The sequence below is a fragment of the Rhinoderma darwinii genome, chromosome 2 (assembly GCF_050947455.1).
Source record: "Rhinoderma darwinii isolate aRhiDar2 chromosome 2, aRhiDar2.hap1, whole genome shotgun sequence".
Taxonomy (NCBI): domain Eukaryota; kingdom Metazoa; phylum Chordata; class Amphibia; order Anura; family Rhinodermatidae; genus Rhinoderma; species Rhinoderma darwinii.
Genome location: NC_134688.1, coordinates 311,203,487 through 311,226,304, shown reverse-complemented (window position 1 = coordinate 311,226,304; position 22,818 = coordinate 311,203,487). Strand labels below are relative to the sequence as shown.

The following is a 22,818-nucleotide window of genomic DNA, read 5'->3' as shown; positions in this document are numbered from 1 at the left end:
TATGTTCAGGCTAAAAAATACAAGGTTTATTTCAAGATAAAACAGCTTCTGAAATCTAGGCATTTTTAGAGCGGATTTTTCAAAGCATTTTAAATTTTTGTAAGCGTTTTTGAAGCATATTTTTCAAGCATCAATGGGAAACATTAGCTTGTAAAATGCTTCAAGTGACATGTCACTTTTTTATGAATTGTATTTTTACAAAGCATTTTTTAATTCGGCAGGGCAAAAATATGCCTCATATGAACTACACAGTGTATTTCCCTTTGAAATCAATAGGAAGCTGTTTGCAAGCGTAGTTCAAGTTTATTTTGGAGAGTAATACCAGCGTTTTATGCTGAAAAATACGCCGGAAAATATACTGTGTGAACATGGCGTTACATAAAATATCATATACCCTATGGGCTCTTAGGACAGGTAAGAATTAACACCTGAAAAATATATAAAGTTTTCCACAGGGCCAGCTTCAGTTTTACATGGCCCCTTGGAGTCACAGTGAGCCCCCTTATGCCTCAACTTCCTTCATCTACCCAGTATATTATGTACCAGTAATGTCACCAGTGACGTTTTCTGCACCATATTTTTTTGGGACCTTTTTTTTGGTAAAAATTACAAATGCAAAAAAAAATAATTGCCAAGTGTGAACATTCCTTAACTAGAAGAGATACCACAGTTTGTAATGTAACCCTTTTACTGATGGAAAATGTGGGTGTTCAGATAGCCAGAAGATTTTTTATTGTTTATAGTTTTTGTCTTCTACATTCATATATATAACAGCCATTACTTTTTTATTTTTATATGAACATAGCTGTGTGTGATCTTGTTATTTGCGAGGTAACTTTTATCTTTTATCTTTTAACTTTTATCATGGGTTAAACACAGATTCAAGCAATGGCATTTATTTACTCCATTTACTGATAACCATATATAATGTATTCAGTGTATTGTATAAGTTGTTACAGTTCCAACTTCATCTATGTTATTTCCAGTTTTTTGATATTTATTTAATAAAGTTCATTAACCCCTTGGAGACTAAGTCAAATTTTGTATTTTCATTTTTGTTTTTTCCTCCTCGCCTTCCAAAAGGCATAACTTTTTTATTTTTCCGTTGACATATCCATGTGAAGGCTTGTTTTTAGTAGGATGAGCTGTAGTTTTCACTGCATTATTTAATGTGCCATATAATGTACTGGGAAATTGAAAACAAATTGAAAAAAAAAAATGAAATGGGAAAAAAAACAGCGATTCCGCCTTTAATTTTTGGGTTTTATATTTACGATGTACATCCTGCGGTAAAAACAGCATGTTAACTTTATTCTACGGGTCCATACAATTACAGAGATACAAAATTTATATATATTTTTTTTATGTTTTACCACTTTTATAAAGAAAAAAATATTTATTAAGAAAAAACGTTGCCACATTCTGAGAGCCATACATTTTTTTTTATTTTTCTATCGATTTAGCGGAGTAATGGCTTATCTTTTTGTGTGACGAGCTGTAGTTTTTAGTGGTACCAGTTTGAGGGAAATGCGACTTTTCAATCACTTTTTATTCTATTTTTTTCACAGGGTTTACAGAGCAGGTTAAATGACATTATATTGTAATAGTTCAGACTTTTATAGACGCAGCGATATAAGTTATGTAAAAAATGTTTTAACATTACTTTAGGGAAAAAAATGGGAAAATGGGAAAAGTGTACTTGAACCAGCGAATGGTGGATCGCTTGAACTATATACTGCAATACTAATGTATTGCAGTACATCGTTATTTTGACAGAAGTACAAAGATGGCAGACCCGGGGGCCTTCGTTAGGCCCCCAGGCTGCCATAACTATCATCGGCACGCCCCGATCACTATTAGGGGCCATCCCACTTACTTTAACGGCTTAGATGCCACGATCGCTATTGACCGCGGCATCTAAGTGGTTAAACGGAATAAAAGTGATCTTCGATTCCACATGTTACATTAGGGAGTCGACTGTTACATACAGCCGACACCCGCTCAGTATAGAGAGCGCTCATTCTGTGAGCGTGCTCCATGCTTCCCCTTGATGACTGTCATGTACAGTTACGTGACGTCACCAAGGGGTTAAATAAAAAAGCATTTTGTAATTGTTTTTACACCAGTGTTTCTTAATAACTTTGCCACTGGCATTCCCTGTATTCCCAATTAACAGTGTTAGCGAGGCAAGGGAAGCATCAGTTCCCCTCCCCGCCATTCGGAACATTTTCGCTTGAGCAGGCATGCTCAGAAGAGAGAAGGCCTGCATCACTGGATGACAGCATCGGAATATGGACATGTGAGTATAAACAAGGGAAGAAGGTAGGATCCAGCGCTGAGACGTTAAAATGGAAATCAGTTTTCCAAGTTTAATTGTTGGTTAAAAAGAAGTCCAGTGGTATAAGGTCCTGGGTGTATAGAAGTTGAGGGAGGGTATCCTCTTAGGCCTACGCGTTTCTTTTTAACCAACAATTAAACTTGGAAAACTGATTTCCATTTTAACGTCTCAGCGCTGGATCCTACCTTCTTCCCTTGTTTCTACTTGATACTCCGTGTGCCGACACGAGGATCCGGGCGCTATCAACGACACACTGGAGTGTGTCAGGTGAGCTGGAGGATTTTTCTACTTTTTTCTTGTGACATGTGAGTATACTTGTGGCATTGGGCACTGTGTGGCACTTTCTACATGGGGCACAATCTACAAGGTCACTGTGTGGCTCTATCTACTGGGAACTGTAGGGCACTGTGTGGCTACAGGAGGCACTGTGTGTGGCCCTTTTAACAGCTCGAACTGTGTTACATTTTCTGCTGGGGCCATTGTATGTGGCAATATCTACAGAGAGCGCTGTGTGTGGCAATCTCTAATGGGGCACTGCGTGTGGCACTTTCTACAGCTGGAACTGTGTTACATTTTCTGCTGGGGCCATTGTATGTGGCACTTTCTGCAGTAGGCAGTGTATGGCATTATCTATGGGGGCAGTGTGACTCACATTCTACAGGGGACACAGCACATGTGTGGCGATTTATTTGCATGGGGCACATCATACGGCACTATTTTAAAGGGGCATTATGTGTGTGGTGCTTTATTTTCAGAGGGCACAGTGTGTGTCACAACTGTATTCAGGGGCACAGTGTGTGGCGGTATATTTAGGTGCACATTGTATAGAGCGATAATTCTCAGGGGCGCAATGTGTGGCACCATGAGGATTTTGTCTTAGTAGAGGTTGTGCGGATGTGCTGGAAAAAGCGTGGGGTCAAGAAATGTGGGGCACCATGAGGATTTTGTCTTAGTAGAGGTTGTGCGGATGTGTTGAAAAAGCGTGTGGGTCAAAGACATCTGGGTGGCAATCTCTACAGAGATGAGTTTTCTCCCACACTGGGCTTGCTGGATTAAGTGGATTGAGTAATAAGTGGAGTAAATAAACCGGAGTTGTACTGTTGTGTGTGATTCTGTGAACGGATTGAGTGCTTGCAAATAGAACATGGCAAGGTTCTTTTTTGTGTGCAGCTTGTGTTCCAACTACTGACACAATTTAAAACTTTTATTTTTATTTTCTGCTATGCACCTAATTAAGGGGAGGGGTTAATTGCTCTCAGGCGATATAAATGAACCTGCAGGGCTCCCTTTTGATTTTGCTCTCATTGAGTTTGCTGGACTAATTGGCTTGTGCAATAAGTGGAGTTAATAAACTGGAGTTGAATTGAGGAGTTAAAGCCCCAGTAAGTACTCTTCTTTTCTTTTACTTTATCAATTGTTCACAGTTTTTTGTAACTGGGGTAATGGATAGCAAGATTGGAGGTTTTCTTCAGTGCACAGTTTGCCATATGTATGCACGACTTGAGCAGTAGTTCCAGCATGAATATATCTGTGGCAGATGTGAGCATGTTGATCATATGGAAGCTTGCATTAGGGAGCTGGAGGAGAAAAATGCAACACTAAGGGCGATTGACAATCTTGAGTGGAGCATGCTGCTCACTGAGCATGCATTTTGTGGTGTATTTCTGGTGAATGAAGACATGGGTCAGCAGGATCAGGCAAGTAGCTGGGTTAATGTAGTTAGGGGCAGTAGAAATGGGTCCAAGAGAAGGAAGGCCACTCCTGTTTCTGTTATTCCAAGAAAAATTGCAAAGTTGGTTGATAATGCAAGGGTGTCAGTCTCAGAAATGGCAGCCCTAGTGAATACTGATCTACCTAACAGCCGGGAGAACAGCACAGCTAGTAGTCCGTGGAATGTTAATGCTGGTAGGACATGACAATTAGTAGTTGTAGGGGATTCTATAATCAGGAAGACGGATAGAATAATTTGTCGCCAAGACCGCCTCAACCAAATGGTAAATATTAATTGGGGTGATGGTTGTGCTACAACTGCTGAGGAGAAAAATGTCCTCAACCTGTTGCAGGAAAATTCTATAGCCCAGTTTGTAGAAGACCCGACTAGAGGTGAAGCTCTGTTGAATCTGGTAATTTCAAACAATGCAGAGCTGTTGAGAATGTCACTGTTCGTGAAAACATCAGTAACAGTGATCACAATATAGTTGCATTTTACCTAAACTGTAAAAAACAAACACAGGCTAAGAGGGCAAGAACACTTAATTATAATAAGGCCAATTTCCCCAGGGTGAGGGCTGCAATTCAGGACATAGACTGGGAACAACTGCTGTCAAATAATGGTACAAATTATAAATGGGAAAGCTTAAAATTTGTGCCAATGGGGTACAAATGGAGCCCTCTTCTCCTGTCAACCACTTAGATGGTGTGGTCGCTATTAACCATGGAAACTAAGTGGTTAAATGGCCAGGATCGGAGATAATTTTTGGCCATTGCAGCGGGATGTCGGCTGTATATTACAGCCAGCACCCGCCGAGGATGGCATGGGAACAGCTCAGCTCCTGTGCCATCCCATACATTGTCACTGTACGCCCAATTGTGGTAATCTACCACTAAAATGGATGTACAGTTATGTCCATTTGCCAGAAAGAGTTAATTAGTATGTATCAATATTATGTAAAACAATTTATTACTACAAACGATGAAGCATATTGTGCAAATAATGTCATCATAAGCCAATATAACCTTTTTCTATAAAATATTCATAGACTAAAATGTAACATTGACATGTACAAATGTCTCTTTCGTCATATTACCAGATCTTCTGTATTTGCTGATAAACTACTTAAATTGAAAATAGCTAAGCATACTGTACATACTATTTACTCACAATAGCAGCTATTACCAAATACTCTTGGGCCTTATTCAGACGAACGTGTCAGTTTTGCGCGCATACAAAACGCAGCGTTTTTCTTGCATTGCAGCTCCGTGTGACATTCGTGTACGGTGCCTGTCTGCGTTTTTTACGCGCGTATGTCATAAATTTTTTACGTCAGCAAAATAAAAGGAAGGTGTTTTTTTTTCCCTCAGCATCAGTTTAGTAACTGTTGCGTAAATCACGCACAGCACACGTATGACGTCCGTGTGCTGTCCATTTTTTTCACGCACCGATAGACTTCAATGTGTGCATGATGCGCAAAAAACGCACAAGAATAGGACATGCAGTGAGTTTCACGCAGCGGACACATAGGTTCGTGTGACATCCATTGCCTTATTCACACGAACGTATTGCATGTCCGTATTACGTACGTTAAAACAACGGACATCACACGGACCTATGCAATTCAATGGGGCCATTCAGACATTCAGTATTTTTCACGCAGCGTGTGTCCGCTGCGTGAAACTCACTGTATGTCCTATCCTTCTGCATTTTTTGGGCATCACGCACCCATTGACTTCAATGGGTGCGTGAGAATCACGGACAGCACACGGACGCACATTCATGAGCTGTCCGTGTTTTTCACGCACCAGTTGCTAAAGAAATAATGAGGAAAAAATAAAACACCTCCTTCAGTTTTTTGGGCTGACGTAAAAAAACGCATGACAAACGGATGTCATACGCGCGTAAAAAACCGCAGGCGCGGTGTGCGTACACGGATGCCACACGGAACTGCAATGCAGGAAAAACGCTGCATTTTTTACGCGTGTAAAACGGACACGCTCGTGTGAATAAGGCCTTAGACTGGAGAAGCTTATTTCACACATGCATACCTCTGAAATTTATAAAACCGAAGTATATACCTTAATAATAGAATTAGTACTTACCGGTAATTCGGTTTCTGGGGAACCCTCCATGACAGCACAAAGGAGGTTAACTAGCCCCAAATCAGGAACAGGAACACACAAAAGGTTAAATAGACCCTCCCCACCTCACTGTATTTCAAATAACTGAATGGCAAAATACCCAACATATCTATTACTTCACAAACATATTGGTAAGGCCCCATGCAGACGACCGTAAAAACTCCCGTAATTACGGGTCGTAATTATGGCCCGTAATTACGGGCCCATAGACTTCTATTGGCCACTGGTACCTCCCCGTATGCTTACGGGAAGGTGCCCGTGCCGTTGAAAAAGATAGAACATGTCCTATTTCAGGCCGTAATTACGGCACGGGCAGCCCATAGAAGTTTATGGGGCTCCCGTAATTACGGGTGACTACGTGTGTGCACCCGTAATTACGGGAGCGTTGCTAGGCGACGTCAGTAAATAGTCACTGTCCAGGGTGCTGAAAGAGTTAAACGATCGGCAGTAACTATTTCAGCACCATGGACAGTGACTACCGATCAGAATATAGATCTACCTATAAAAAAAAAAAAAGACGTTCATACTTACCGAGAACTCCCTGCTTCTTCCTCCAGTCCGGCCTCCTGGGATAACGTTACAGCCCATGTGACCGCTGCAGCCAATCACAGGCCAGCGGTCACATGGAGTGTCGCATCATCCAGGGAGGTCGGACTGGATGTCAAGAGAGGGACGCGTCACCAAGACAACGGCCGGGTAAGTATGAATTTCTTTTACTTTTATTACGGAAAGGGCTGTCCCTTCTCTCTATCCTGCACTGATAGAGAGAAGGGCTGCCGATTAGTGCAGTGCAATTTTGCAGCCAAAAACGTGCCCGTAAATACGGGTGGAATACGGGTGACATCGGACCCGTATTTACTGGTGCAATACGGGTCGAATACGTGTGACCAAGGACCCGTATTTACGCCAGTATTTACGGGTGGACAAAAATACGGTCGTGTGCATGAGGCCTAAGGGTAATAATGCGGTCTTCGAGGGTTCCCTAGAAACTGAACTACCAGTAAGTACTAATTGCATTTTCTCAATTACACCCTCCATGATAGCACACAGGGGAGTACCAAATTAATATTACTAGGGAGGTACTACAGTTTGCAGGACTTTCCGACCAAAGGAAAGATCACTGCTGTGAGACATATTCAGTCTATAATGTCTCACAAATGTATGAATAGAGGACCACGTGGCCACTTTACAAATCTGATCTATGGAGGCGTCAGATTTTTCAGCCCAAGATGTTGACATGGCTCTAGTTGAATGAGGTTTTAGTTTATCTGGAGGGGATCAATTTTGATGTAGGTGGGCTTCACAGATGGCTTTCTTTATACAATTGACAGATATATCTGCAAACTAGGAACGGACTCTTGATAGCTTTCGTTTGAAAAGCTTTTATTTTTGTAGCCTAATGAAGACCCAAGTTCTGGGTCGAAACGCGAAGCTAATAAGAACTATACCACAGAGTACATGTTGTTTTCTCTGTCTAAATGTTCTTTTAAGAAAATAAAAGAAGCTTTTCAAACTAAAACTATCAAGTGTCTGTTCCTTGTTTCAGATACAGCTGTCAGTCCTAACCAGCGCAGGAGCTCCTTCAGTAAGAAGTGAATTATTTTCCAGTTCATTGAAATTGTTACCTTAATCGGACTACGCCGATTTTCACCTGCTACCGATGCCCACTTCGTAGGCCACCACTCTGCCCACCCAACGAGTGTACGTACTCCACACATCTAAAGTTTCTGTTGTGCCGACTACTATGCACAACACAAAAAGATGAGTGCATATAAAACATTTATGTTCAGTCACATGCTAACTGTCTGACCGTGTACCGATGTTATCACCTTAGAGGAGCTCCCTGTTTCTTTTTTTCTTATTTTTATTTTATACAATTGAAAATAGTTTTCTTCAAGGACTTTTTCCCCTTATTTGCTACAAAATACTGAATGAATAAGTTATGGTCTATCCTCCAGTCCTTTGTTGCTGCTAGCTAGGCAAGTATGGTTCTCCTAACATCCAATGTATGGAAACTCTCTTCCTCTCTGTTCTTGGGCTCTTGGTAAAAGGATGAAAGTATGATGTCTTGTGACATATGAAACTCTGAAACCACCTTAGGTAAAGAGGCGGGATTAGGATGCAGGATAATTCTATCATCCAAAAATATAAGGTACAGAAGGTGTGTTGAGAGAGCCTGAATTTCCCCTTTCCTTTTAGCGGCCGCATTAGTGAAGGCTGCTTTCCAGGAAAGATTTTTAATTAAAATTTTTGATATGGGTTAAAAAGGAGTGGATGTTAGACCTTTAAAGGACAATATTTAGATCCTATGGGGATAACAAGCCTTCTTGAGGGATAATCTATTAGCCCCTAAGAAAAATATTTTGATCCAATAATGATTGTCTAGATCTTGATCAAAATAAGAACTAAGTGCAGAAATCCGGGCTTTGAGTGTAGTAGGTCTTAACCATTTTTCTAGACATGCCTACAGAAAGTCCAAGACCTAAGCTATATTTGGATGACATACAGTATGGTGCAAATGTTTTAGGCAGTTGTGGAAAAATGCTGCGAAGTAAGAGGGCTTTCAAAATAGAAAAGTGTTAATATTTTTTTTTTTTATCAATTAACAAAATACAAAGTGAGTGAACAGAAGAGAAACCTAAATCAAATCAATATCTGGTGTGACCACCCTTTGCCATCAAAACAACATCAATTCTTCTAGGTACACATGCACAACGTCATGGACTTTGGAAGATTATAGTTAGGTGCATGATTAACCAATCATACCAAACAGGTGATAATGATCATCATTTTCATATGTAGGTTGAAACACAGTCATTAACTGTAACAGAAACAGCTGTGTAGGAGGCTTAGAACTGGGTGATGAACAGTCAATCTCTGCTACATAGGTGAGGTTGTGGAAGACAGTTTCATGTCACAGGTCCACTATGGCAAGACTGAGCACAGCAACAAGACACAAGGTAGTTATACTGCATCAGCAAGGTCTCTCCCAGGCAAAGAATTCAAATCAGATTGGGGTTTCAAGATGTTCTGTTCAGGCTCTTTTGAAGAAGCACAAATAATTGGGAAACGTTGAGGACCGTAGACGCAGTGGTTGGCCAAGGAAACTTAGTGCAGAAGATCACAGACACATCATGTTTATTTCCCTTCGAAATTAGAAGTCCAGCAGTGCCATCAGCTCAGAACTGGCAGAAACCAGTGGGACCCAGGTACACCCATCTACTGTTTGGAGAAGTCTGGCCTGAAGTGGTCTTCATGGAAGAATTGCGGCCAAAAGCCATACCTTCAACATGGAAAATAGGCCAAGTGACTCAACTATGCACGAAAACATAGGAACTGGGTTGCAGAAAAATGGCAGGAGGTGCTCTGGACCGATAAGTCAAAATTTGAAATATTTGGCTGTAACAGAAGGCAGTTTGTTCGCCGAAGGGCTGAAGAGCGGTACAATAATGAGTGTCTGTAGGCAACAGTGAGGCATGGTGGAGGTTTCTTGCAAGTTTGGAGCTGCATTTCAGCAAATGGAGTTGGGGATTTGGTCAGGATTAGTGGTGTTCTTAATGCTGAGAAATACAGGCAGATACGCATCCATCATGCAATACCATCAAGGAGGCGAATGATTGGCTCAAAATTTATTCTGCAGCAGGACAACGACCCCAGACATACAGCCAATGTCATTAAGAACTATCTTCAGCATAAAGAAGAACAAGCAGCACTGGAAGTGGTGACATGGGCCCCAACAGAGCCCTGACCTCAACATCATCGAGTCTGTCTGGGATTACAGGAAGAGCCTGAAGGATTCGAGGAAGCCTACATCCACAGAAGATCTGTGGTTAGTTCTCCAAGATGTTTGGAACAACCTCCCTGCTGAGTTCCTTCAATAATTGTGTGCAAGAATTGATGCTGTTTTGAAGCAAAGGGGTGGTCACACCAAATATAGATTGCTCTACTATTTATTCACTTTGTATTTTGTTAATTGAAAAAAAAAAACAAACTATTAGCACTTCTATTTTTGAAAGCATTCTTACTTTGCAGCATTTTTCCAAAACTGACTAAAACTTGAACATTACTGTACAGCCGGGATATCCTCTTTACACCAAGACAATAAACTTTTCCATACCTTATTATATATACAGGTTGCATTGGTAATATCTTTCCTGCCTGTCAGGAGGGTTCTAACTGCATCAGACCACCTTTAGCTTTTAGGTCTATGCTCTCAGAAGCCAGGCCGTTAGCTGGGAATTCTGAGGTTCCCCATGATAGACAAGCCCCTGGTACAGAAGATCCGGAGATGATGGTCAGATCAATGGTTCTGCCATCTTTAGGCTGTGGAGCTGACCGTACAAAGCCCTTTTGGGCTATAGAGGAGCTACCAAGATCACTGTGAGCCTCGCAGATTTTCTGTAGGACTCTTGGAAGAAGAATTATGGGGCAAAGGCATAAGCTAGGGAGAAATGTTAGTTCTGGGCTAAGGTGTCTACTCCCAAACAATCATCTCTTGGATTTAGAAAGAAACACTGCTGCAATTTGGAGTTTTCTGCACAGAGGTCCACTTCTGGGTTGCCCCACAACTGTGTGATCTGATAGAATACTTTAATATTCAAACACCATTCTCCTGGACGGAGATAATTTCGACTCAGAAAATCTGCTTGTAGGTTTAGGGACCCTTTTAGGAAAAGGGCAGAGGTGAATTTGAAATGTTGTTCTGCCCTCTTGAAGATCAGAGCTGACAATAGTGGGAGATTTTTTCTCCTTGTTCCTCCTTGATTACTTAAGTGGGCTACAGTGTTCATGTTGTCTGAATAAATTTTTATGTTGTGAGGTGTTTTAATACAGTTAACACTTCCAGGCAGTGGCATAAGAACCGCTAGCGACGCCACATTCAATAGTATCTGTATCCTTAGGACGCAGATACTATTGAACACTATGGCAGAGTAGGGCGATATCTCCCTGCTCTGCCATTTACTGGGCTTTCGGGGAGGGGCGCATTGGCAATATAAACTACCGGGAAGATTCCCAGTGGGCCGGTCAGTCAGTGGGCCGCCCCCCATATCTCCAGTTGCCAGCTCCCCTGCACGCAGCACACTCTGTGCCACTGGAATTGCCGATTGCTGTTCTTTACCCAACCATTTTGCCGCAATTTTCAGAAAGTCATTGCAAAATGGTGCGGTAAAAAACACATTTTGACCGCCTTATGTGAACCCAGCCTCATGAATATGCGCTGCTCCTGTCCCCTGTTCTATAACTCTCGGTTCACACATTGCGGTCAAAATGTGTCTTGATTGCGCCCGGAAAACTCAGCCTCAGGCCAGGTTCCCATGTAACGAAAACGCTGCAGAATTCTGTGCAGAAATACAGCAGCAGCAAAGTGGAGGAGATTTAGAAAATGCAGCGTAAACCTTAATAAATTGACCTGCACTGCAGAATTTAATTCAGCAGCATGTCAATGTATGCTGCGTTTTCTGTTGCGGGTTTTCCTTATTGAAGTTAATGGGGATGCAAATCCCGTAACAGAAAGCCATGTGTTGCAACTTTTGCAGCAGAATCCGATTCCGCTACAAAAATCGCAACTCAGGAAAAAAGAAATCCTGCTTACCCAGAACTCTCTCCTTCTTCCTGCGGTACGGCCTCCTGGCCGTACTTTCACAGTAGTCAGAGCCAAAAAACGCACGACAACTGCAGTGTGTGAACCCAGCCTAAAGTCCGGCACGGGACTGCTGAAGTCGGTGATTTGGATGCTTGCTCCACCTACTGTTTCGTATTTGCCTTGTCTACAAATGCAATGCTTCGCTTAATTGTGCGTTAACCCCCCCCCCCCCCTACTGTAAAAGCTCTGTCTACCACCAATGTGACTACGGCTAAGATTTTTTTGACTGCCAACATGTGTTGGCCGCGCCTGCCACCAATTTTGACCTACCTACAATATAAAGGCCACTTTAGATTTTTTTCCAGCGTAACTTTAAGTTGCCAATCCACCCCGGGCTACAGGCCACGTTCAACTGGATCCCTGCACAGGCCGGTGTGAGATCACTGGATCCCACCAGCCTATTCAAGGATCCCATCGGCATTGAGGATGCTCTGGAAAAACTCAGTTTGTCACGGAGACTAGGTGAGTATACATTTTTTTGTTTTATTTGTTTGGAGGGTGATATCTTCAGGGAGGGATGTATGGCGCTATTTACAGGGGGCTGTATGGCACAATCTACTAGGGGGCTGTATGGCACAATCTACAGGGGTGCTGTATGGCACAAACTACAGGAGGGCCTGAAACGACACGATTCAAATTTTTGTGGAGTTTTTAAAAATTTAGGAAGTGTTTCAAATTGTTAGACAAAATTATTCTCTTGTCTAAAGATAAGGGGGAATTGTCCCATCTTCAAAGGAGTAATGACTGTAGAGTTCTTGAGTGTGCCTATGCCCATGGAATTGCCTGGATGTAAGAGGTCATGGATCCCAGTATTGACATTGCTTGTCTTATAGATGCATGTGATTTCTTCTGAAATGCAAATATTTTTGTGATCAGTATGGATTGTTTGTCTGGAGGAAGGATTGACACCTGTTGAGTAGAGTCCAGAAGAATTCCCAGGAAGATCTTCTGGCAGGAAGTTAAGTCCGATTTTTCGTGGTTTATGAGCCATCCTAAATCCTGAAGTGTCTGAGAAATTTGGTTTAGGTGTATGGAAAGAAGAGGAGATGTAGGAGCACTAGATCATCCAGATAAGGTACGTATTATGTCCATACCCAGTTTCCTGAGGAACGCTACTATTCTATATTAGTACTCCAAAGGCCGGTGGCACAGGAGAGAGCAGAGCATGTCAGCGTCCCTGGGTGTCCCTGGGCAGGGAGACGCCGGCAATGAGGATAAGCAGGCTAGCGGCCGCTGGAGTGAGTGAGACCCACGGCTGCCGACACTACACATGTTTACTCACATTATAAACTAAAATACCAATAAAACCCCAAATAGAACTACTAACAAGCACAATACGTGCTTCAAAAGTATAATGGTAATCTCCCATTTCTTAGCCCTACCATTTGCTCAATCAGATTACTTCCACATGTATGGCATTCCCATTTCCGGGAGAACCCACTTAACAGTTTATGAGGTATTTGTCTGCAGCGGCACAAGCTGGGCACAACATATTGGGCACTAAAATGGAATTTATTTCCAGCAAAAAACACATTTTGGGTCAAAATACTTACTGCACACTCTAATAAATTCCTTGGGGGTGTAGTTTCAGAACCCTGAAATTGTGGGCCAATGCTGTGAAAAATCATCAAAATAGACCTCAAATGCGCATGGTGCTCTTTCGCCCTGCCATATGTCCGGCAAATGATAAATGCCTTGAGGGGTGTCGTTTTCAAAATGGGGTCACTACTCTGCGGCTTCCCCTGAACTTTGGTTCCTCAGGGGCTTTGCAAATGCAACATGGTGCCCGAACACCAATTTTTTAGCCCCATATGGGGAATTTTTAATTCAGATTTTTATTTCTTAACTTTAACCACTTAACGCTCCAGGACATACTATTATGTCATGGTAAGTGCATGGTTCACGCTCCATGGCATAATAGTATGTCATGCATTAAACAGAACGCCGTTCACACCAGGCGCGTTCAGGAACTGTTAAAGCTGCTGTTTCCGACAGCAGGCTATCAGAAGTCAATGTGCCGGGACCAATGGAGATGTCCCGCCTCCATTTTACTTATAATGTAAGAAACAAAACACAGGCTGGGAGGGCAAAAACACTTATTTTTAAGAAGGCCAATTTCCCCAGGATGAGGGCTGCAATTCAGGACATACTGCAGACTAAGAACAACTTATGTCAAATTATGGTACAAATGATAAATGGAGATCTTAAAATCCACTTTGTATAATTATAGTGCAAAATGTATTCCTATAGGTAACAAGTATAAACGACTAAAATTAAACCCCACATGGCTTACACCTTCTATAAATAGGGCAATATATGACAAAAAAAAGGGCATTTCAAAAATACACATCTGAGGGTACAGCACTAGCCTTTATAAACTACAAAGAGCTTAATAAAATTTATAAAAAAGTAATAAAATCAGCAAAAATACAGAATGAAATGCAGATGGCCAAGAATAGTAAAACAAATCCCAGAAAATTCTTCAAGTATGTAAATGCAAAAAAAGTCAAGGTCTGAACATGTAGGACCCCTAAATAGTGGTAATGGGGAGATGGTCACAGTGGGTCCAAGAGAAGGCATTACTAAATAGTTACTAAATAGGTTCTTTAGCTCTGTATATACAGTGCAACAGAAGAAAGAGCAGCTGATGTAGCCGGTGCCAGTGCTGTTAATAAATCAGTTGATATACTGAATTGACTGAATGTAGATATGGTCCAAGTGAAGTTAAATAAAATAAATGTGCATAAGGCTCCAGGACCAGATGGGTTACACCCAAGAGTTCTTAAAGAACTTAGATCAGTTATTTCTGTCCCCCTCTTCATAATATTCAGAGATTCTCTAGTGACTGGTATAGTGCCAAGGGACTGGCGTAGGGCAAATGTGGTGCCTATTTTAAAAAAAAGTGCTCTAGGTCTTCCTCGGGTAATTATAGACCAGTAAACTTAACATCCATTGTAGGAAAATGTTTGAGGGGCTATTGAGGGAATATATACAGGAGTATGTGACAGATAATTGTATTATAAGTGATGGCCAGCACCTGATTTGTTTTTATGAAGAGGTGAGTAGAAGCCTAGACAGAGGGACCGCTATGGATGTAGTGTTTTTGGACTTTGCAAAGGCATTTGACACTGTCCCTCATTGACGCATAATGGGTAAATTAAGGTCTATAGGTTTAGAAAGTATAGTTTGTAATTGGCTTGAAAATGGACTCAAAGACTTTATCCTAAGAGTTGTGGTCAATGACCTACTCTGAATGCATCATAAGTCTTAGAGGGAACTAAACTGGGAGAGTCACTTGATGAGAAGGATCTGGGTGTACTTGTAGATCATAGACTAAATAACAGCATGCAATGTCAATCAGCTGCTTCTAAGGCCAGCAAAATATTGTCATGTATTAAAAGAGACATGAACTCGCGGGACAGGGATATACCGTATTTTTCGGATCAGAGGCGCCACTAGGAAACACTGGGCTCCATAGCAAACTTTTGAATGGGCCCCCCTCCCTGGGTGCCACACACAGCCCACCACTGTAGATAGTGCACCTGTAATGGCAGGGGGTAGGGAGACGGACAAGTGAGCCCTAATCTACCCGCCACTCTGTCCCTGCCTACTTGCAACGACCCGCCCTAGGCGACGGGGTACAACTGGGCGGCGGTCCCTGCGCTCAGTAAGTGCACGACAAACACGACAAACATACAAAGGAACACAAGCAAGGAAAAGGGGCCGTTGCCCGCGGCAACACCGTGAGCAACCAGAGTGGTGAACGAGCCGAGTCAAGCCAGGAGTGTGCGAGGTACAAAACGAAAAGCAGAAGAGTAGTCGGTAAGCCAGGGTCTGTATGGAGCAGGATCAAAAATAGCAGGAGCTGTAGCTGGGCCAGGAAACCACAAGGAAAGAATCACAAGCACCGAGGGACAGGAAGTGCAGGCTTAAATAGACCGAGGGCGGGAGCTAGCTGAGTCTGGCCAGGTTACGATAGGCTCTCCCACTCCTAAGCCTGCCAGCCTGAATGGTGGAAGCAGGAGTCAGTTTCAGGAATGTATTCTCAGGTGCTGACTGATTAGTTCTGGGAGTTAACCCCGAAGCTGTGCCTGGCAGATCCTTTACAGTACCCCCCCTTTTATGAGGGGCCACCAGACCCTTTCTAAGTGGACCTGGCTTACTGGGGAAAGGCAGGTGGAACCTCCTGACCAATACCCGAGCGTGAACATCCCGGGCGGGTACCCAAGTCCTCTCCTCGGGCCCGTATCCTCTCCAATGGACCAGGTACTGGAGGGAGCCTTGGACCATCTTGCTGTCCACAATCCTGGCCACCTCGAATTCCACCCCCTCAGGGGTGAGGATGGGAACAGGAGGTCTCCTCGAGGGAGCCAAGGACGGGGAGCAGCGTTTGAGGAGGGAGGCATGAAACACGTCGTGTATCCGAAAAGACGGGGGTAACTCCAGCCGGAAGGAGACAGGATTGAGGACCTCAATTACCTTATACGGCCCAATAAACCGGGGAGCAAACTTCTTGGACGGAACCTTGAGACGCAAGTTCCTAGACGACAACCACACCAGATCCCCGACCATAAACAGGGGGTTATCAGAACGTTTTTTTATCAGCCTGAGTTTTTTGTACGCTCTGGGACACCTCTAGGTTTTTCTGAACCTGGGCCCAGACTGTGCACAGTTCCCGATGAACGACCTCTACCTCGGGATTGTTGTAACTACCAGGTGAAACGGAGGAGAACCGTGGATTAAACCCAAAATTACAAAAAAAAGGAGAGACCCCTGACGAGTTACTGACCCGGTTATTAAGGGAAAATTCGGCGAGGGGAATGAAAGAGACCCAATCAAATTGACAGTCAGAGACAAAACACCTTAAGTATTGTTCTAGAGATTGATTAGTCCTCTCCGTTTGGCCATTGGTTTCAGGATGGAAGGCAGAGGAGAAGGACAGATCAATCCCCAACTTCATACAGAAGGCTCTCCAAAACAATGAAACAAATTGTACCCCTCTGTCCGAAACAATATTGACAGGGACCCCATGGAGACGCAGGATTTGTTTGACAAACAAGGTAGCCAACGTTTTGGCGTTGGGTAGTTTCTTGAGGGGCACAAAGTGGCACATCTTACTGAAGCGGTCCACCACCACCCACACCACCGACTTGCCTTGGGATAAAGGCAAATCGGTGATAAAATCCATGGAGATATGTGTCCAAGGTCTCTGGGGAATGGGCAACGAACGCAGTAAGCCCGCTGGTCGGGACCTGGGAGTCTTGGACCTAGCACAAACCTCACAAGCGGCGACGTAGGCCTTAACGTCTTTAGGCAACCCAGGCAAACAATAATTTCTGGAAATTAGGTGTTTGGTACCCAGGATGCCTGGATGGCCAGATAGTGCGGAGTCATGATTTTCCCTAAGTACCCTTAGCCGGAATTGCAGGGGAACAAACAGCTTGTTCTCAGGAAGGTTCCCGGGAGCTGCACCTTGATCAGCAGCAATATCAGAGACTAAATCAGAATCGATCGAGGAAATGATTATACCTGGAGGCAAAATACAAGCAGGATCTTCCTCCGAAGGAGGGCTGGCCATGAAGCTACGCGACAGTGCATCAGCCTTAATATTTTTAGACCCAGCCCTATAGGTAACCCAAAAATTGAATCTGGTAAAAAATAACGCCCATCGAGCTTGCCTCGGGTTTAGCCTCCGGACAGATTCTAGGAAAACCAGATTCTTGTGGTCGGTAAGGACCGTTACCTCGTGCCTAGCCCCCTCCAGGAAGTGGCGCCACTCTTCAAATGCCCATTTAATGGCTAAGAGTTCGAGGTTGCCAATATCATAGTTACTTTCAGTTGGCGAAAACTTCCTGGAGAAGTAGGCACAGGGGCGGAGATGGGTGAGGGACCTGGTACCCTGGGACAAGACAGCCCCCACTCCTACCTCAGATGCGTCAACTTCCACGATAAATGGCTCCATTTGGTTGGGCTGAACCAGCACCGGGGCCGAGACAAAGCACTTCTTAAGGACCTCAAAAGCCTGGACAGCCTCAGGAGGCCAGTGGAGGAGATCAGCACCTTTGCGAGTGAGGTCCGTAAGGGGCTTAGCGATGACCGAGAAGTTAGCAATAAATCTCCTGTAATAATTAGCGAACCCCAAAAAACACTGTAACGCCTTCAGGGAGGCAGGTTGGACCCATTCGGCCACAGCCTGAACCTTGGCGGGGTCCATGCGGAATTCATGAGGAGTGAGGATTTGACCCAAAAATGGAATCTCCTGTACCCCAAATACACATTTTTCGGTTTTGACAAACAGTTTGTTTTCCCGAAGGACCTGGAGCACCTTCCTGACATGCTCAATGTGGGAGGACCAGTCCTTGGAAAACACCAGTATGTCATCAAGGTACACTACCAGAAAAATCCCCAGGTAATTTCTCAAAATCTCATTTATGAAATTCTGGAAGACCGCAGGGGCATTACACAACCCAAAGGGCATGACGAGGTATTCGAAATGGCCTTTGGGCGTGTTAAACGCAGTCTTCCACTCATCCCCCTCTTTGATGCGAATAAGGTTATACGCCCCCCGTAGATCCAATTTAGAAAATCATTGGGCCCCCTGAACCTGATTAAAGAGATCAGGAATCAAAGGAAGGGGATACTGGTTCCTTACCGTGACCTTATTCAGGCTACGGTAGTCAATGCATGGCCTAAGACCACCATCCTTCTTCCCCACGAAGAAGAAGCCAGCACCTACCGGAGAAGAAGAGGGACGAATGTAACCCTTGGCCAGGGATTCCTGGATATACACTCTCATAGCTTCACGTTCGGGACAAGAAAGATTAAATATCCTACCCTTAGGAAGCTTAGCTCCTGGTACCAATTCGATAGCGCAATCGTATTCTCTATGAGGAGGTAACACTTCGGAGGCCTCCCTAGAGAAAATATCAGCGAAGTCCTGAACAAACTCGGGTAGCGTATTCGCCTCCTTAGGGGGAGAAATAGAATGAACAGAAAAACATGACGTACAACATTCATTACCCCATTTGGTTAGCTCCCCAGTATTCCAGTCAAACGTGGGATTATGCAACTGCAACCAGGGAAGACCTAGAACCAAATCGTACGATAATCCCTGCATCAACAGTACAGAGCATTGCTCCAAATGCATGGAGCCAACAAGGAGTTCAAAAACAGGGGTATGCTGTGTAAAATAACCATTAGCAAGAGGAGTGGAGTCGATACCCACTACCGGGACAGGTTTAGGCAAATCAATCAGAGGCATAGCAAGGGACATAGCAAATTCCACAGACATGATATTAGTAGAGGACCCTGAATCCACGAAGGCACTGCCGGTAGCAGACCTACCACCAAAAGAGACCTGAAAGGGAAGCAAGATCTTAGTACGTGTCATATTTACGGGAAATACCTGTGCGCCCAAGTGACCTCCCCGATGATCACTTAGACGCGGAAGTTCTCTGGCTGCAATCTTACGCTTAGGACAGTTGTTCACTTGATGCTTGTCGTCCCCACAGTAGAAGCAGAGACCATTCTTCCTGCGGAATTCTCTACGTTGTTGGGGGGACAAGGAGGCCCCGAGTTGCATAGGTATCTCTGAATCTTTCGGGGAGGAACGAAGCAACGGAGCTTCGGGAGGCATCATGGGGGAGTCGGAGGAGAAAACACATAAACGTTCACGTTGTCGTTCCCTGAGACGTCGGTCAAGTCGTACCGCTAAAGCCATAACCTGGTCTAGGGAGTCAGAAGAGGGATAGCTAACTAGCAGGTCTTTCAGGGCATTCGACAGACCCAACCTAAACTGGCACCTTAAGGCAGGGTCATTCCACCGAGAAGCTACGCACCACTTCCGAAAGTCAGAGCAATACTCCTCAACAGGTCTCTTACCCTGACTTAAGGTCACCAGCTGACTCTCGGCAAAGGCAGTCCTGTCAGTCTCGTCATAAATAAGTCCGAGAGCAGAAAAGAAACAATCAACGGAGGAAAGTTCAGGGGCGTCAGGAGCCAAGGAGAAGGCCCACTCTTGGGGCCCTTCCTGGAGCCGGGACATAATTATACCCACCCGCTGGTTCTCAGAACCTGAGGAATGATTTAAACGAAAGTAAAGCCTACAACTCTCCCGAAAGGAGAAAAAAGCCCTCCGGTCCCCTGAGAACCGGTCGGGCAACTTGAGGTGGGGTTCAAGAGGTGCGGTGAGGGGAACTACCAGGGTAGCATCCGGCTGGTTGACCCTCTGAGCCAGGGCCTGGACCTGTAGGGAGAGACCCTGCATTTGCTGAGCCAGGGTCTCACGGGGGTCCATAGTGGTGTCAGGGACCAGGGGTAGACTAGGTATGGGCTTGTGATTATGTAATGGCAGGGGGTAGGGAGACGGACAAGTGAGCCCTAATCTACCCGCCACTCTGTCCCTGCCTACTTGCAACGACCCGCCCTAGGCGACGGGGCACAACTGGGCGGCTGTCCCTGCGCTCAGTAAGTGCACGACAAACACGACAAACATACAAAGGAACACAAGCAAGGAAAAGGGGCCGTTGCCCACGGCAACACCGTGAGCAACCAGAGTGGTGAACGAGCCGAGTCAAGCCAGGAGTGTGCGAGGTACAAAACGAAAAGCAGAAGAGTAGTCGGTAAGCCAGGGTCTGTATGGAGCAGGATCAAAAATAGCAGGAGCTGTAGCTGGGCTAGGAAACAACAAGGAAAGAATCACAAGCACCGAGGGACAGGAAGTGCAGGCTTAAATAGACCGAGGGCGGGAACTAGCTGAGTCTGGCCAGGTTACGATAGGCTCTCCCACTCCTAAGCCTGCCAGCCTGAATGGTGGAAGCAGGAGTCAGTCTCAGGGATGTATTCTCAGGTGCTGACTGATTAGTTCTGGGAGTTAACCCCGAAGCTGTGCCTGGCAGATCCTTTACAGCACCCCTGTAAATAGTGCCATGCAGCCCCCTACTGTAGACAGTGCTACACAGCCCCCCTGTAGATAGTGTTATACAGCAACCCTGTAGACAGTACTATACAGACCCCCCCCTGTAGAGTGCTATACAGCGCACCCTGTACACAGGGCTATACAGCCTCCCCATACAGTGCTATACAGCCCTCCCTTTAGACTGTGCTATACTTTCAAGTATCACAAAGCGGGACAATCGATGCGGCGCGCAGCAGCAATTTTTTTTATTTTAAGCCACGCATCTAATCCCACCTAACACCCGCCCATACACACCCGGTTCAGCCCACACTGTATCAGTGCCCCACATACAGTATAATGCCCCCATAGCTGCCACCATACAGTATAAAGCCCCTACAGTATAATGCCCACACAGTTGCCCCATAAAGTATAATGCCCACAAAGATGCCACATGCTGTACAATGCCCGAACAAATTCCATCATAAAGCATAATGACCCATAGCTGCCCCATGCAGCATAATACCCCCTTATCTGACCCATACAGTATAATGCCCCATAGCTGACCACCACAGTATAATTCTCCCCATAGCTGCCCCACACCGTATAATGCCCCCCATAGCTGCCCCAGAGTATATTGCCCCCCATAGCTGCCCCATACAGTAGAATGCTCCCCAAAGCTGCACCCCTCACAGTATATTGCCCCTCATAGCTGCCCCATACAGCATAATGCCCCCATAGCTGCCCACACAGTAAAATGCCCCCTCATAGCTGCCCCATACAGTATAATGCCCCCTCATAGTTGCCCCATACAGTATAATGCCCCCATAGCTGCCCCCACAGTATAATGCCCCCTTATAGCTGCCCCATACAGTATAATGCCACCCATAGCTGCCCCTACACAGTATAATGCCCCCATAGCTACCCCCACAGTATAATGCCACCCATTGCTTCCCCACACACAGTATAATGCCCCCCATTGCTGCCCCCACAGTATAATGCCCCCTCATAGCTGCCCCATACAGCATAATGCCCCCACAGTAATGCCCCCTCATAGCTGCCCCCACAGTATAATGCCCCCTTATAGCCCCCATACTGCCCCCATACAGTATAATGCCCCCATAGCTGCCCCCACAGTATAATGCCCCCTTATAGCTGCCCCATACAGTATAATGCCACCCATAGCTGCCCCTACACAGTATAATGCCCCCATAGCTACCCCCACAGTATAATGCCACCCATTGCTTCCCCACACACAGTATAATGCCCCCCATTGCTGCCCCCACAGTATAATGCCCCCTCATAGCTGCCCCATACAGCATAATGCCCCCACAGTAATGCCCCCACATAATAATGCCCCCACAGTAATGCCCCCACAGTAATGCCCCCACATTATGCCCCCACAGCTGCCCCCACAGTAAAATGCCCCCTCATAGCTGCCCCATACAGTATAATGCCCCCTCATAGTTGCCCCATACAGTATAATGCCCCCATAGCTGCCCCCACAGTATAATGCCCCCTTATAGCTGCCCCATACAGTATAATGCCACCCATAGCTGCCCCTACACAGTATAATGCCCCCTCATAGTTGCCCCATACAGTATAATGCCCCCATAGCTGCCCCCACAGTATAATGCCCCCTTATAGCTGCCCCATACAGTATAATGCCACCCATAGCTGTCCCTACACAGTATAATGCCCCCATAGCTACCCCCACAGTATAATGCCACCCATTGCTTCCCCACACACAGTATAATGCCCCCCATAGCTGCCCCCACAGTATAATGCCCCTAATAGCTGCCCCCACACAGTATAATGCCCCTAATAGCTGCCCCCACACAGTATAATGTCCCCCATAGCTGCCCCCACAATATAATGCCCCCATAACGATCCCCACAGCATAATGCCCCCATACAGTATAATGCCCCCAATAGCTGCCCCCACAGAATAATGCCGCCTATACAGTATAATGCCCCTCAAAGTAAAATGCTCCTATAATGCCACCATATCAGCCCCCTCCCATACCCAGTATAATGCCCCATAGTGCCTAATAGAAAAATAATGACATAATTACTTACCTATCCCCGT

At 44.9% G+C, this 22,818-nt stretch overlaps 1 protein-coding gene across 1 annotated transcript in view; it reads right to left on the bottom strand.

Annotated features, from left to right (window-relative positions):
* The window catches only part of SYT2 (synaptotagmin 2), a 476,939-nt gene that overhangs the window by 56,050 nt on the left and 398,071 nt on the right, over nt 1–22,818 (bottom strand). The window lies entirely within an intron of this gene.